At 32.2% G+C, this 12,952-nt stretch overlaps 1 long non-coding RNA gene and 2 pseudogenes across 2 annotated transcripts; 1 reads left to right on the plus strand and 2 right to left on the minus strand.

Annotated features, from left to right (window-relative positions):
• Positions 1 to 870: 870 nt before the first annotated feature.
• Positions 871 to 1,981, minus strand: LOC140173787 (uncharacterized; annotated as a pseudogene).
• A 3,594-nt stretch (positions 1,982 to 5,575) lies between these two features.
• Positions 5,576 to 9,298, plus strand: LOC140173540 (uncharacterized). Of its 2 annotated transcripts, none has more exons than XR_011862763.1 (5): positions 5,576 to 5,953; positions 6,052 to 6,984; positions 7,908 to 8,001; positions 8,114 to 8,184; positions 8,647 to 9,298. It is a non-coding gene; the product is annotated as an uncharacterized lncRNA (long non-coding RNA). The 2 variants fall into 2 exon arrangements; XR_011862762.1 differs by having other exon boundaries at positions 5,579 to 5,953; positions 6,043 to 6,984.
• On the minus strand, positions 8,553 to 12,151 carry LOC112756051 (subtilisin-like protease SBT1.7; annotated as a pseudogene).
• Positions 12,152 to 12,952: the final 801 nt, after the last annotated feature.

Raw genomic sequence — 12,952 nt, forward strand, 5'->3', positions numbered from 1 at the left:
TATGGTTGGTATAAAATTAAATCCAAAGCATTTGAAATGTTAAATTAGCTTGAAGCAAAAGCTTGTCATTCCTCATGCTCTTGCCAGCTACAAACTGATATCAACGTGTGTCTAAGCCTTTTCTTCTACATAGCTGCGAATCACATTAAACTGCAGAGATAACGATAAGTGTTAAGCTACATTACATACAAATACAGGGAATCTATCTATGGTAATTGGGAAGAGATGCTGAAAACATGCGTGCTAAAAAGTAACAAGTTATTCAAATTCAAATTCTCATGAGCCATGGTTTACTATATGATATTTTGGAACCCAATATGAGCCAAGTCAACCCAACACAAGAGGGAAGAATAAGCAGGAAGTGATGAACGATGTGCAACCTTTCCAACTAAGGAATCAACTATAACCTAGGATTATTAGTAAACCCAACTTATAAGCGAAGGCATTCAATTATCAAATTATTAAATTCCAAAGTTTGCAAGAAGCTTTTTTCACTAAGAAATGAAGGACATGCAAGTACATGTGTCTATATGAATGTGGAAACACGTGCACAGAGATACAAACAACTTACCAATCAAGCAAAGGAGAACAACAATGGAAACTGTTATTCGAACTGGTTGACTGTATCGCATTTGGTTATTGAGATCTTCGAATCTGTCTCTGAATGGCACCATACCATCCTAAAGTTGCTTGTCATAAGATCATCAGAACTTTCAAGACAACTCTTACTTTTTTTCGAAGGATGCCTTGTGCCCTTTTTCCAATTAGATAAGAAGGAATTAGAGTATTAGTAACCAACCAATGTATAAATTTTCTTTTCTTTAATAGAAGTGCTACTGAAGTATGTTTTCATATCAGCAAAACGCAAGATCAGGTTAAGAACAAACCTTTTTTCAATTCGGTCATTGGAAGTAGCGCATTATCGGGTTCTTGATGATTCAGCTTTCTATAACCATTCCTAGGCACTTCAACACATGGTACGAATTCCATATTGCTATTGGGGACCGAAACACTAGAACATCTGCAATTTTTCAGAACAATATCAGCACTAGCACTAGCTGCCCTACGATGCGCATTTAATCTATCTTCCTTTGCTTCACCCAACCCAGACAAAGCATGTGCATTCTTTGAACAATTACTGACTGAATTGGTATCAACTAATCGCGGATTTCCGGTCGCTGGCATTCCCGAAAGAATAATGCAGTTCATCTTGTTCTCCTTCATCCAAATGCGCCCAAGGCCGAGGTGCCTCACCACCCGATTGGTCTGATTCATATAATGAATACTCAACTTTTGTGATCTTCTCATCAATGGCAGCAACAAAATCGCGGTGCCTATTTCTTGTATCCTCAATTGAGCTTCTGCTATAGCTCGACTTAACTGCCCGATTGAATTCATCTAACTGCATAGTGCCCACATAACATGTAAGCATGTAAAACATCTCAAGATGACATACAAACACAGTTTTTAATTTTTCTATTTCTATTTTCCCTCCAAATTGCTGCACAGAAAACAAAATGAGCTATTCCAAACAAAAAATCAATTACCTGCCATTTAGCATGCCAGAGCAGTATTTAGATCTCTACGAAGCTCATCAGAGTCCACACGCTGGAATCATTTTTGTGGAACGAATCCATGTCCTATATGCAGATTCCAACCTTGAAAACAAAACCACAATGATAACAATCAACAAACAAAAAATTACATGAGCTTCAAACCGGTTTCTGAATTCAACATCCAATATTAGAGAATAACGTTAAACAAAAATCACAAATTGCCCCTAAATCTCTATCCAAAACCAAAATACTAGCTACAAATTACAGGAAGAATACCACATAATTAATATACAAAAGCAAATTAGAAGAACATCACGAAGGTGATGAATAACATGCAAATTAAGAGTACCTGTCTGCAGATTCCTGAACTTCTTCGGCAGCTTCAAAGAAAGGATCTTTCTCCACCGGTCAAAATTGGACGTCATGAATAGAAATGAGTCGTCTCGAAATTTAGAATTATGAAACACAATAACGAAAATGAAAATGAATAGAAATGGGAACAAAAATAATTATTTTATAACCCTAACAACTGAGAAAATCGGTGTTGGTTGATGAACAAAGAGAAGGTAATGAAAATGGGTCGTCAATATAAATAGAAGGACGTAATAAAAATTATGGATCCGTGAGAAGTGAGACATTTCTGATTAGTTTAGAATATAGATTCACGAGAAAGAAGCGGGTCCTAAGCGTAATTCATAGAGTTTTAGTTCTTTCTTTGTTTGGTACATTCATAGTTTGATACAATTTTTTCCAAAACAATTTAGAATTCAATATAATATCTTTTGTAAAAGTTAGAAAAAGGAAAGAAAAGAGTTCAATAAATCAGCATAGCTAATAAGTTATCAACTTATCATAAGTAATATTATATATATTTTTCAAAATATCAAAAATAATTTATTGAATTTTAGAAGAGAAGAGAACTAGGGTGGTTTTTCACCAATAAAATATATCAAATTAATAAGAATGAAGTCAAGTGGAGTTTGGAGAGCAATAAGTAAAGTTATTAATGGAAGAAAATTATATATTTTTTCTTTTGTTATTTGAGAGTTTAACAAAGAGATGAAGACTTTATCATTTATCAATTTTTTTAATGTATGTTAGCTGGGTACTAATTATAAACCAATTCGGGTTAAAAATTGTTAGTTTATTTGTTTGTTTAAATAAATATCAAGTTAATATGATAAGTATTTTACTTTGAGTTTAGCTATGCTCATAGAGCACAAGTTAGATTATTATGAATAAAAAATTTTAAATATTTTATTTTGATAAATATATAATAATTACATGTATTTTTAGGATATATAATAGTCAAACCATTTTATTTTTAATAAAAAATAAAAAATTATCTTGTTTAACTTAATATTTATAATTTTATATATATATATATATATATTTATATTTATATATTTATTATGTCTAAATAACTCATTTAATAAGGAATGAATGCATTGCAAAAAACCAAATAGAAAAATTATAAATCTCTTTAACTCCTAAAATATCACTTCCAATATTATTCTTTAGTTTTATTTTAATTTTTCATACATACAAAACAAAAATGACTACTTGTCTATTTTATGAAAAAATTTACACAAAAATAATAGTATAATTATTAAATAATTTAATTAAATATATTCAGTCAGATATATCCAATCAAATATAACTAATTATTTAATAATTTGTAATATTATCTTTATATTAAAATATCTTTAAGAAAGTAGGGAAAAAAAAAAGATTTTTTTCATTGCCTATTAATGTAAACAAAAGTCAAAGCATGAATGCCATACTAAATTCAAATATAACTGACGACACTACATTAGTCAAAGCGCAAATCGCATAGGGAAAAATGTTAATTAATTAGTTGAATTGTTCTTATTTTTGTCATGTTTTGTTTATGGTAAGTTCAGTCAACGAGATTTTGTCATAGTAAAAGACGAAGCTGTGGAGGTATTTAAAAACCGAGCGCGTAAGGATTATGGTCAACAAAGTCCTACTGCAAATATATATATATACAAAAATTTATAATAAAATTTATAACTTATAAAAACATTCAATTCATATCTATATATTTATTATATCTTACCGTTATAACAACACAATAAATTTATAACTCCAATAATTAATTTGTTAATTTCTATAAATAATTCATTAAATATAATAAACATTCATATTATAAATGTAATAATAATATTAATAATCATAATAAATTTTACTTTACAAATATTCAAATTTCATATTATTTCAACTACTTATATAACTTTCTAATCACTATTCCTTCAAATGACATCAAATTTAGTACGAAAAATTTATTTTCTAGCTACACAACATCTCAAACTTATTCAATAGAGTATCATTCTTTGAATAATATTACCAAACAAAAGAAATTGGTTTATCAAAGTTTGCGTAGTTCATCTATAGAAAACATTAACACCCAAATGAAGAAGAGTCTCTTTGCTTAGAAATGATTATATTAATGAAAAGATAAAAAAATATTTATTATATTTTTAATTGAATTTACGAAAAAATAGTTTAATTATTTTTGCTTTTTATACTTTTTATATTATTTTATAATACTTTATATATAATTATATTTTGATATTATTAAAAGTATACTTCTTTTAATATGCTATTCATTGTTCCTTTTTAACTAATTATTAACTATGATTTACTAATGCAGGAACACATCTTCATATAATTGTGAAGAGAAATATGATGAACAAATTCAAACATTTGTTACAAGAAGAAAAAGTCTATATTATAAAAATTTAAAAATAGAAGATTCAAATGATCTATATAGGCCAATTAAAGATACAATAAAGCAAACTTTTTACTCACAACTGTGAAAGAAATTAAAGATCCAATTTTGAACATTTTCCAAGACTATTTTAAATTTGCATCACTTGAGACATTGTCTGACAAAGTGGGTCAAAGAAAAATACTAACAGGTAATTTTATTTTATATTATTTTAATTATTTTTATTAAAAAATCTACACATTTTTGTTCTTTTATTGTAGATGTCATTGGAAAACTACATCAAGAGATTAAAAAGAAAGAAAACCATACAAATTCAAGACACATCTTTAGAAGAAAAATATACATGCAAAAATGGAACAAGAAAACATAATAGAAAGTGCATACAACTCAACAATTCATAAATAACATGTTTTCATAAGAATCTACTACAGAAAGAAAAAACAACAATTCTAACAATAACCAATAAAGAAAAAGGAGGACGAGCGCCACATAAAAAGACTAAGTCCATCAACTAAAACAAATGCAAAAATCAAATCACCAAATAAAAATATCACTTTGTACAACTTTAACATCCAATATTTTTTGTACTACAAATTATTTTAAACAAAGCACATTTCAAATTTAACTTTAATTCTACAAAACATAACCATTTTTAATATTTATTATATACTATTATTAATTTACCGTCCACGCGTAAGTCTTATTTTAATTAATATAAGTCCTCTATATAAAATATTTGTCACACTCTTTAATGTATGAGGATCTATAATTTAGTAAATAAAACTATTAAACGCTTCGAAAGATACTATAAAAAAAATAAACATACATGAATTATTACTCATAAATATCACACCTTCGTATATTTTTTATAAATTTAACTATTATAATAAATTTTTAAATTATTATTATTTTTCATTTCTTAGTTAAAAAAAATAAAACTTTTTTTCAATAAACAAAACAAACAAACTCACAATATTATAATGATCTAAAAATTAAAAACAACTTGGAACAAAAATCGCTAAGTATTTTTGTTTGTTCTTTATTTTCTATGCACCACTTTATTCAATTAAACTCTTTTTTTTTTTTTTTAATTCAGAGTTTAACCATATTATGTTATGGCTAATGAAAAACCTTATATTTAATGAGAAGGTAAGCTAAGTCTCCTCAACAATGATACAGTTAAAAGTTTAAAAAGATTTTTTCTCTTTTTATTAATCCAACTGCCACAAGCAACTAAATATTCCTCTAAACTTTATTAAAAATAAAAAATACAAAAGGAGTCCCACAATTTCTTTCACATGCTTATACACTTATTATCCCTTCTACACAAATTGAAACCCCAATTTCCTAAATTTTCCATTTCGTGCCAGAAAAAAGAAAATTGGTTTCATTCATTGAAATTCACGCAACAGAGAACAATCTGCTCTTGCAAATTCTGAATCGAATCAAGGGACTAAGAAGACGAACTTTTTGTTATGAGAACAGAAAAACGATAATGAGCGTGAGGAATCACACCCCATTCTTCGGGACTGAAGTTCATGCTTCTTTTGAAGGTAACAACAGCAGCTTCAGAAAAAGCCAAAGGAACTTCCCAAAAAAGGGTTTCCTTCGTTGGAGTGTTGTTTCTGCAAAACAAGGATTCCCGGTAAGCCAAGCATTTAGGTTTCCTCAATTTTGTTACCCTTCCCCGTTTTAAACCCTAAAACTAACGCTAAGTCTTGATTTGATTGCAAGGCTCGAAAGGTTCAGAGCCTACATGATGGAGAAGAAAATAAAACTTATTGGCGGCATCATTGAAGCACCAAATGTTGAGAAGATGATCTTTCTTGAGATGATTCCTCCTAGCAATTTCGCACCAAGAAGAACTCGCTAGATTATAAGTTGATGCAGAGGTCATATTCCACTTCTTCAGAACCTGATCATGGCACACTTCACCTGACGGTTCTACGAGCCCTACTTTCATCCCAATCAGCCGCCCTTCCCATCCCGAGCCTCAAGAACCCTCATAATCGCTGCGTCTTTGTGTGCCAAGAACTTGCACTCCTCGTTTATCTGCTTCTCCGGCATCGCTAACCGGCTGTTATTAGGCTCCAAGTCTGTCTTTGTTAACTTCCTTTGCATCACAAAAGTTACATCAAATCCTTTCAGGGAAGCAATAATCGCCTTGAAAATTTCCGGAAGCTCTGGAATATCAGTCTTTGCTGTTGATGTAGATGCCAATGTGGATACTGTTGAAGGCAATGTAAATGTCAATGTGGATGTTGAAGGGGATGTAGATGGCAATGTGGATTCTGTTGAAGGCGATGTAGATGTCGATGTGGATCCTGTTGAAGGCGATGATGCAGCAGTATTCTTCTTATTCAGCGTTCTCTTGCCTTTATTCTCTTTCATGCTTGCCTTTCCCAGAGAGTGGTGCATCTTCAACGCTTTGGAGAACCTCTTGAGTTCCGCACGGTCCTCCTCGCAGTAGAGACTCTTGTTTGCCTTAATTGCTGCCCGGTTCACTTTGCAGTACTCCGGATCGTGTAGGGACACTACGACGTCAATTCTTGTAAGGCAGAATGGATTAGGAGCCATAGCTTCTATTGTTTTCAAATCCAGCTTCAACAACTCCTTCAAAGCTTTCTTGCTTCTCATCTTGGCAACCATGACACTAGAAACACTTTCCAAAAACAGGTTAGACTTTTTTTTCACAAGAATGTGAGACTCATGAATCAGAATTTATAGGATGTGCTTTATTTAGAGTTTAAGATATGATAAAATTAAATACTTTCTGTTTTTAAAAATCAATTAAGGAAGATTTTGATTAATTTTAACCTGTGTAAGTTTAATTTAAGATATGATATGATATGATAAGATACTGTTTCAAAATAATTAACTGGATACAACACAAGTTTTCACTCCACTTTGTTTATGTTGTTTCCAAATTTGTTTTCGTTCAAGTTTAACTGGATAGTGGATACACACAGTTTTAACTTTTAATTGAATGTTAGATATGATTTTAATTTTGATTTGAAAATTTTTAAGGTTTTAACTGATTTTTCCACCCAAGCATTTTTCTATCACTTAACTGATTTTTTTTCCACGTAAAAAAAGAAACAGATTTTCTGTTATTTCCCTTTTTTTGTTCTCTCGTCTTTTTGTTGTTTCCAAGTTGGTTTTCATTCAAGTTTAACGATGTTCGTAGTTTTGATTTTGACTTGTTTGCAAGACCAGAGGAAGCCATGTCTGTTTTAATGACTCTTTTAGTAGTTTGAACTAAAATTTAAAATTTGAATTTATATTTTATATTATATTTTATTTAAATTTAAATTAAGATAATTCTGTATTTATATTTGTGTTTTAAAATTAATAAATGATAAAATAAATAAAAATTGTGTTCTTCATTTGAGAAAATTTAGATAAGCTCTTTTTTTTTCTGAAAAAAAAAAGAAAAAGTTTTGGAGAACTAATTCCTCATTTTTTAATATCTTGACTTTGTGTTGATTTCCAATCTTTTATACAGAGACTAGTATTTAAACAAAGTTTCTACTACACTTTTTTTTTTAGTGTTTCCTGTTAGTTGATGTGTGTATCATTTCTATTCGTGTGTTGTGCAGACTGGACTATTTGTATATGACATTTTCTGGGTTTTTTTCACTCCAGTGATGGTTAGCGGTTAGCGTTGCTAAATCATTTGATGCTCTGAAAAAGGTTAAAGTCTTATCTGAGTGAATTGAGTTTATTTTCTCCTCCTTTATATGAAGTTAAATAATATACCTTATACAATATCTTCCTAATATTGATCATTCCAATTATTTTTCAGCTTTTGTCACCCCACAGCAGATTCTACCCGTCCATTTTCAATGCTTGGCCTTGGTGACATTGTCATCCCTGGTAGGCTGACTTGTTAAGTTATTAATTATGAACATGACTATAGATACATTGATTATACAAGATTTTCATCAAGTTAGATTAATTTTCATGTCATTTGAGGCATAAGATATGATAAACATTTCAAAGCTAATGTTATAACTTAAAAAGATGTTACATTATCCTCTCCCGTTGGATCAACAACGAAGCAAGCATTACAAAGAGTGGTACTCAACTAATGCAAGCCCTTTAATTTTTACATAAAGTTAATAGTTGAGAATCATTAAATAATTTAATATATTTGGTTAAATTATCATTTAACGATTTTCAACTATCAATACTACATAAAAACAACAGTACGTGCATTTCTACCTTTAAATTAATCTAAAGAGTTAGAAACTTTAATATTCATTCATTCATTGATAATCATATCCAACTAAATGCAATCGGACTAACAACCTTATGCTGTCCATCTGACCATTTCAGATAAGCAAAGCTATTTGTGCCCAGAGCTACTGAATTAGAAGATGTGAATGTCACAGTGTAGTTCTTCTTCTCAAACAATTCAGTGAAGGTAAGTGTTTCAGGTTCAACCACAATTTCCACTAATGTGTCTGACTGGAATGACACTGAAGCTTTATATGTTCCTGGGCACCCACATTGGTCAATGTCCTTGAGTATTGGACACTATTATTGGGTGTTTCAAAGGAACAGCAAAAGAAGGGTAGTTGAGATCTTCAACCCTGTAGGTCATGCTTGGGACACAAGTAAAGTCTGTTCTAGCAAGAACCTTAATTTGAGAAGAGTTGTAATTTGAGGCACAGAGGAAGTTGAGGTAGTCATGTATATCTGCATCATAGATAAGGCCAGGATCAAGGGCTAGGAGTGGATCCACGTGTCCGGCACCAAAGTCAAAGGGTGTAGCTGGTTGTTGTGTGGCAATGTCCATAATAGGGTATCCATTTGTGTATGTTGTGTATGATGTTGTCATAAGGGCAGACCTTATTGCGGCAGGGCTCCATTCTGGGTGTGCTGCCTTAAGGATGGCCGCTAAACCGCTTATATGAGGGCATGACATTGATGTACCTGTTGCTCACCATCAAACTTTACTAGCATCACAAAATGCAAATTCTCAAAATCGAATTCACTCTTCAACTATTAGAACTAAAATTAGAAACTTCAAAATTTAACATAAATGAATATATTATTTTTAATTTTTTTGTATTTTATTATTTTAAATAAATTAACTGCTAAAAATTGAAACAATTTGACAGGTATTTTTGTCTTTGGCTAATTCGTTCACAATTGATTTTTGTTCAAAATCAGATTAATTTGAAAAATAATTTTGGTTAACGTAGTCAAATTTATTGGTTCAATCTAATTCTCAAAAACTATTAAAAAAAGAGACCACAATTAATTTTAATATTAGACATAAAAAAAGATATTTTATAAATTCCAAAAATTAATCAAACAAAAAGATGTTTTATAAGTTCCAAAAATTAATCACTAAATTATCTATTAGTTATTTGTGCATATGTTTTACTTGTAATTTTTTAACATTAAAATAATCATACTTTTGGTAACAAAATAATCACACTTTTAACGTTAAAGTAATAAAAATTTGAGAAAATGACAAATAGGTCCCTGACTTTTTGTCACGCGGACATTTTCGTCCCTGACCATTGAAAAATACTTTTAAGTCTTTGATCTTCACAAAACTTGGACGGATCAGTCCCTGACGGAGGCATTTGAACGGAGGGACTGATCCGTCCAAGTTTTGTAAAGGTCAGGGACTTAAAAGTATTTTTCAATGGTCAGGAACAAAAATGTTCGCGAGACAAAAGGTTAGGGACCTATTTGTCATTTTCTCTACAAATTTTCATGAATGTGAATCAAATTGATTGTGTTGATTATAAGTAATAAGCTTTTGTTAAATTATTTATGAAAGAGAAATGTTAAGAATTATCAGAATTTATAATTTTTGGTCAACACTTAATCATCGATTCAGTATAAACACTTACCGGACATAATGTTGAAGGTGGTGCGCCTACTGTCTTCTTCCAAACCAGTTGGTCCAGCAGCTCCGGTCCATCCAGCAAGGATGTTAACTCCCGGTCCGATTAAATCCGGTTTAAGTATCTTGGGCGAGATAGGATTGGGTCCTCTGGAGCTGAAAGCCGCCACCACCGGAGAAGGCTGAACATGTAGTTGAGTGCCTCCAAAGGAAACCGTAGCCGTGGCATTCGAACAAGACAAAATATAATCTCTTATGGCATCACTCGCTTTCTGCCCTAACAATGCTGCAGGAACAAGGTGTGCATCAGCAACTAACTCCTCTCCATGTTCTTCACCGTTCCCTATAAGCATTCCAATTCCACCAGCTCTCTTCACTTCTAATCCCTTCTTGAATCTTCCACTTCCTCCTCTCTTGCATAGCACAATCTTCCCGGACACTCTAGAAGGAATCAGTGTGTTTGTTTCGCAGCGGTTTTCCAATGTTGAATTGCTCACATTCCCGGCATAAACAAGTGGCAGGGGAGTGTCCAGTAACTTACTCGAGGCTTCCACGTAGAGTGATGATCCGGCGTATGTCATCCCGTTTCCGAGCCTGACGTACGCCGGAAAATCACGGTCTATGGTACCAGCACCGACAGTTGTCATCCATGGTGCCACGTTGGATATGTTTCCCGGAAACGGGCCGCTATTTCCGGCTGAAATGGAAACAAGAATTCCATGGGAGGTGGCTCTGAAAGCACCAATTGCGATAAGATCTTGGTAGTATTCGTCTAGTTTGGAGCCAAGGGACATGGAGAGGATATCCACGCCGTCTTCGATGGCCTTGTCGATGGCGGCGGCTATGTCGGAGGAGTAACAACCTCTTTTCCAGCATACCTTGTAAGATGCTACACGGGCTTGTGTTGACATTCCTCTGGCTGTCCCGGAGCTAAGCCGAAGAGGCTCGCTCCGGAAACTATGGAACCTGCTGCTGTAGTTAAGGTGTGAGTTCCATGGCCTTCTTCATCCCTTGGTGACTTAGATTCCTTCTCTTCATTGATAGGTCCAATAGATTCTTCATGCCTATGTTGCAATGATATCAATATTCAACACAACACGTAATAAGTTTGTTAAGTTGTTTGATAAATAATGTTCCATGTAAGCTCAAATAAGATTATTTAATGTATACATGAGTAAGGTATCATAGATTCATACCCTTTGTGGAAAAACCTTGCACCAATAAGTTTCCTGTTACAGTGTGATGAATTGAAGTTCTTTCCAGATTCACATTCACCTTTCCATCTACTTGGTATTGGGCCAAATCCAGTGTCATCTAAGCTCTCATGCTCAGGCCATATACCACTGTCTAATACTCCAATAATTACTTCACTCTCTGCCACAGAGGCAGGTAAATGGGTGCTAAATCTATCCAAACTAGCAAGAGTTAGATCCAATCCAAGGAAGTATGGTGTTCTTGTTGTGTGAAGCTCGTATTTGCGCTCCGGTATGAGCGAAAGGATTCCTGGTTGCTTCGAGAGCGCCTCGGCTTCTTGGTTAGTTAGCCTTGTTGAGAAGCCATGGACTACATGCTTGTAGGTGTATAGCATCTCTGCTGATTCTGATACTGATTGCAATGATGATTCAAACCAATTGTGGTGATCATTGAAACTTGCTGGCATGGTGGACTTCTCCATGTGGACTATGTATGTTTTTTTGGATTGTTCTATGTTGTTTTCTGCTATGGTGTGTTTGGCACAGAAAATCAACAGAAGAATCTGAAGAAACTTGAATTTCAGCATCTTCATTTTGTGACTGTGTTCTTGCCAACTGAATCTTTGGCTTGTATCTTGTTTTTTTGATTTGGATATGTGGGAATGTTAAGGTATTTATTGTTGTTGATTTGGAACTCTTGAACTTTTATATATCATAGGGGCAAAGATTCTTTTACGTGATAATTGGAGGTTACACAAAAGGGTTGTTCTCAAAACAACTGAAAAATATGGACTAAGTTATAGAAAATAATTAGGCAGTGTTGTTAAATTGAATTAATAATTATTTGTGTTTGTGTATGTGTTTAGATCCATGAGAAGGTACTACTTTTCAGAAAGTTATGCAAGCTTGAACAGACCATTGTGTTAATCTCTTGTGTAGTTGTGTTGCCTCTTCACATTATGTTATGTGTATTTTACCCCTTTCTTGTTTGGTGTTTGCAATGAAGCATAGCTCGGAATTGAAATGTAACTAATTCCAATTTTCACATTTTGAGTAATACGGAGAATTAAATTTATATCTAGAATTTTTTTCCTCAATTTTTTGGTGCATATTTTTCTTATAATTCTTGTCCATGCTATATAAATTAAAAATCTGCAAGATTTATTAGATGATGTCTCTTTCTTTATTAGAGGGAAAATATTTTTAATTTTAAATTTGAATCGTACATTAAATAATGAAGCTAAAATCATACATTTACTCATTCTCTTTCTTTTACCACTATATGATTTTATTTTATTTTTCTTTCTGACCCATCAAATACGAGAAAAGTTGCTATTCTGCTCATGTACTACTAATTTGAAAAATATTTAAATTCTTTTTCCTTGTCTCTTCCCCGTGGCCAAGTGTAATGTTCATTTATAATTTGCAATTTTGCATTACTGTAATTATTATAAAGTTCTAGTTTTCTTAGGTTATTAATTACATTCAATTGTTCTTCATGCACTAAATAATTCATTACTCGTCATAATAAAGAAACGTAGTGACATAGGCTATGTTTGGGTTAATGCATCCACCACACTATGAT

The sequence above is a fragment of the Arachis hypogaea genome, chromosome 6, assembly GCF_003086295.3.
Source record: "Arachis hypogaea cultivar Tifrunner chromosome 6, arahy.Tifrunner.gnm2.J5K5, whole genome shotgun sequence".
In the NCBI taxonomy this organism is placed as follows: domain Eukaryota; kingdom Viridiplantae; phylum Streptophyta; class Magnoliopsida; order Fabales; family Fabaceae; genus Arachis; species Arachis hypogaea.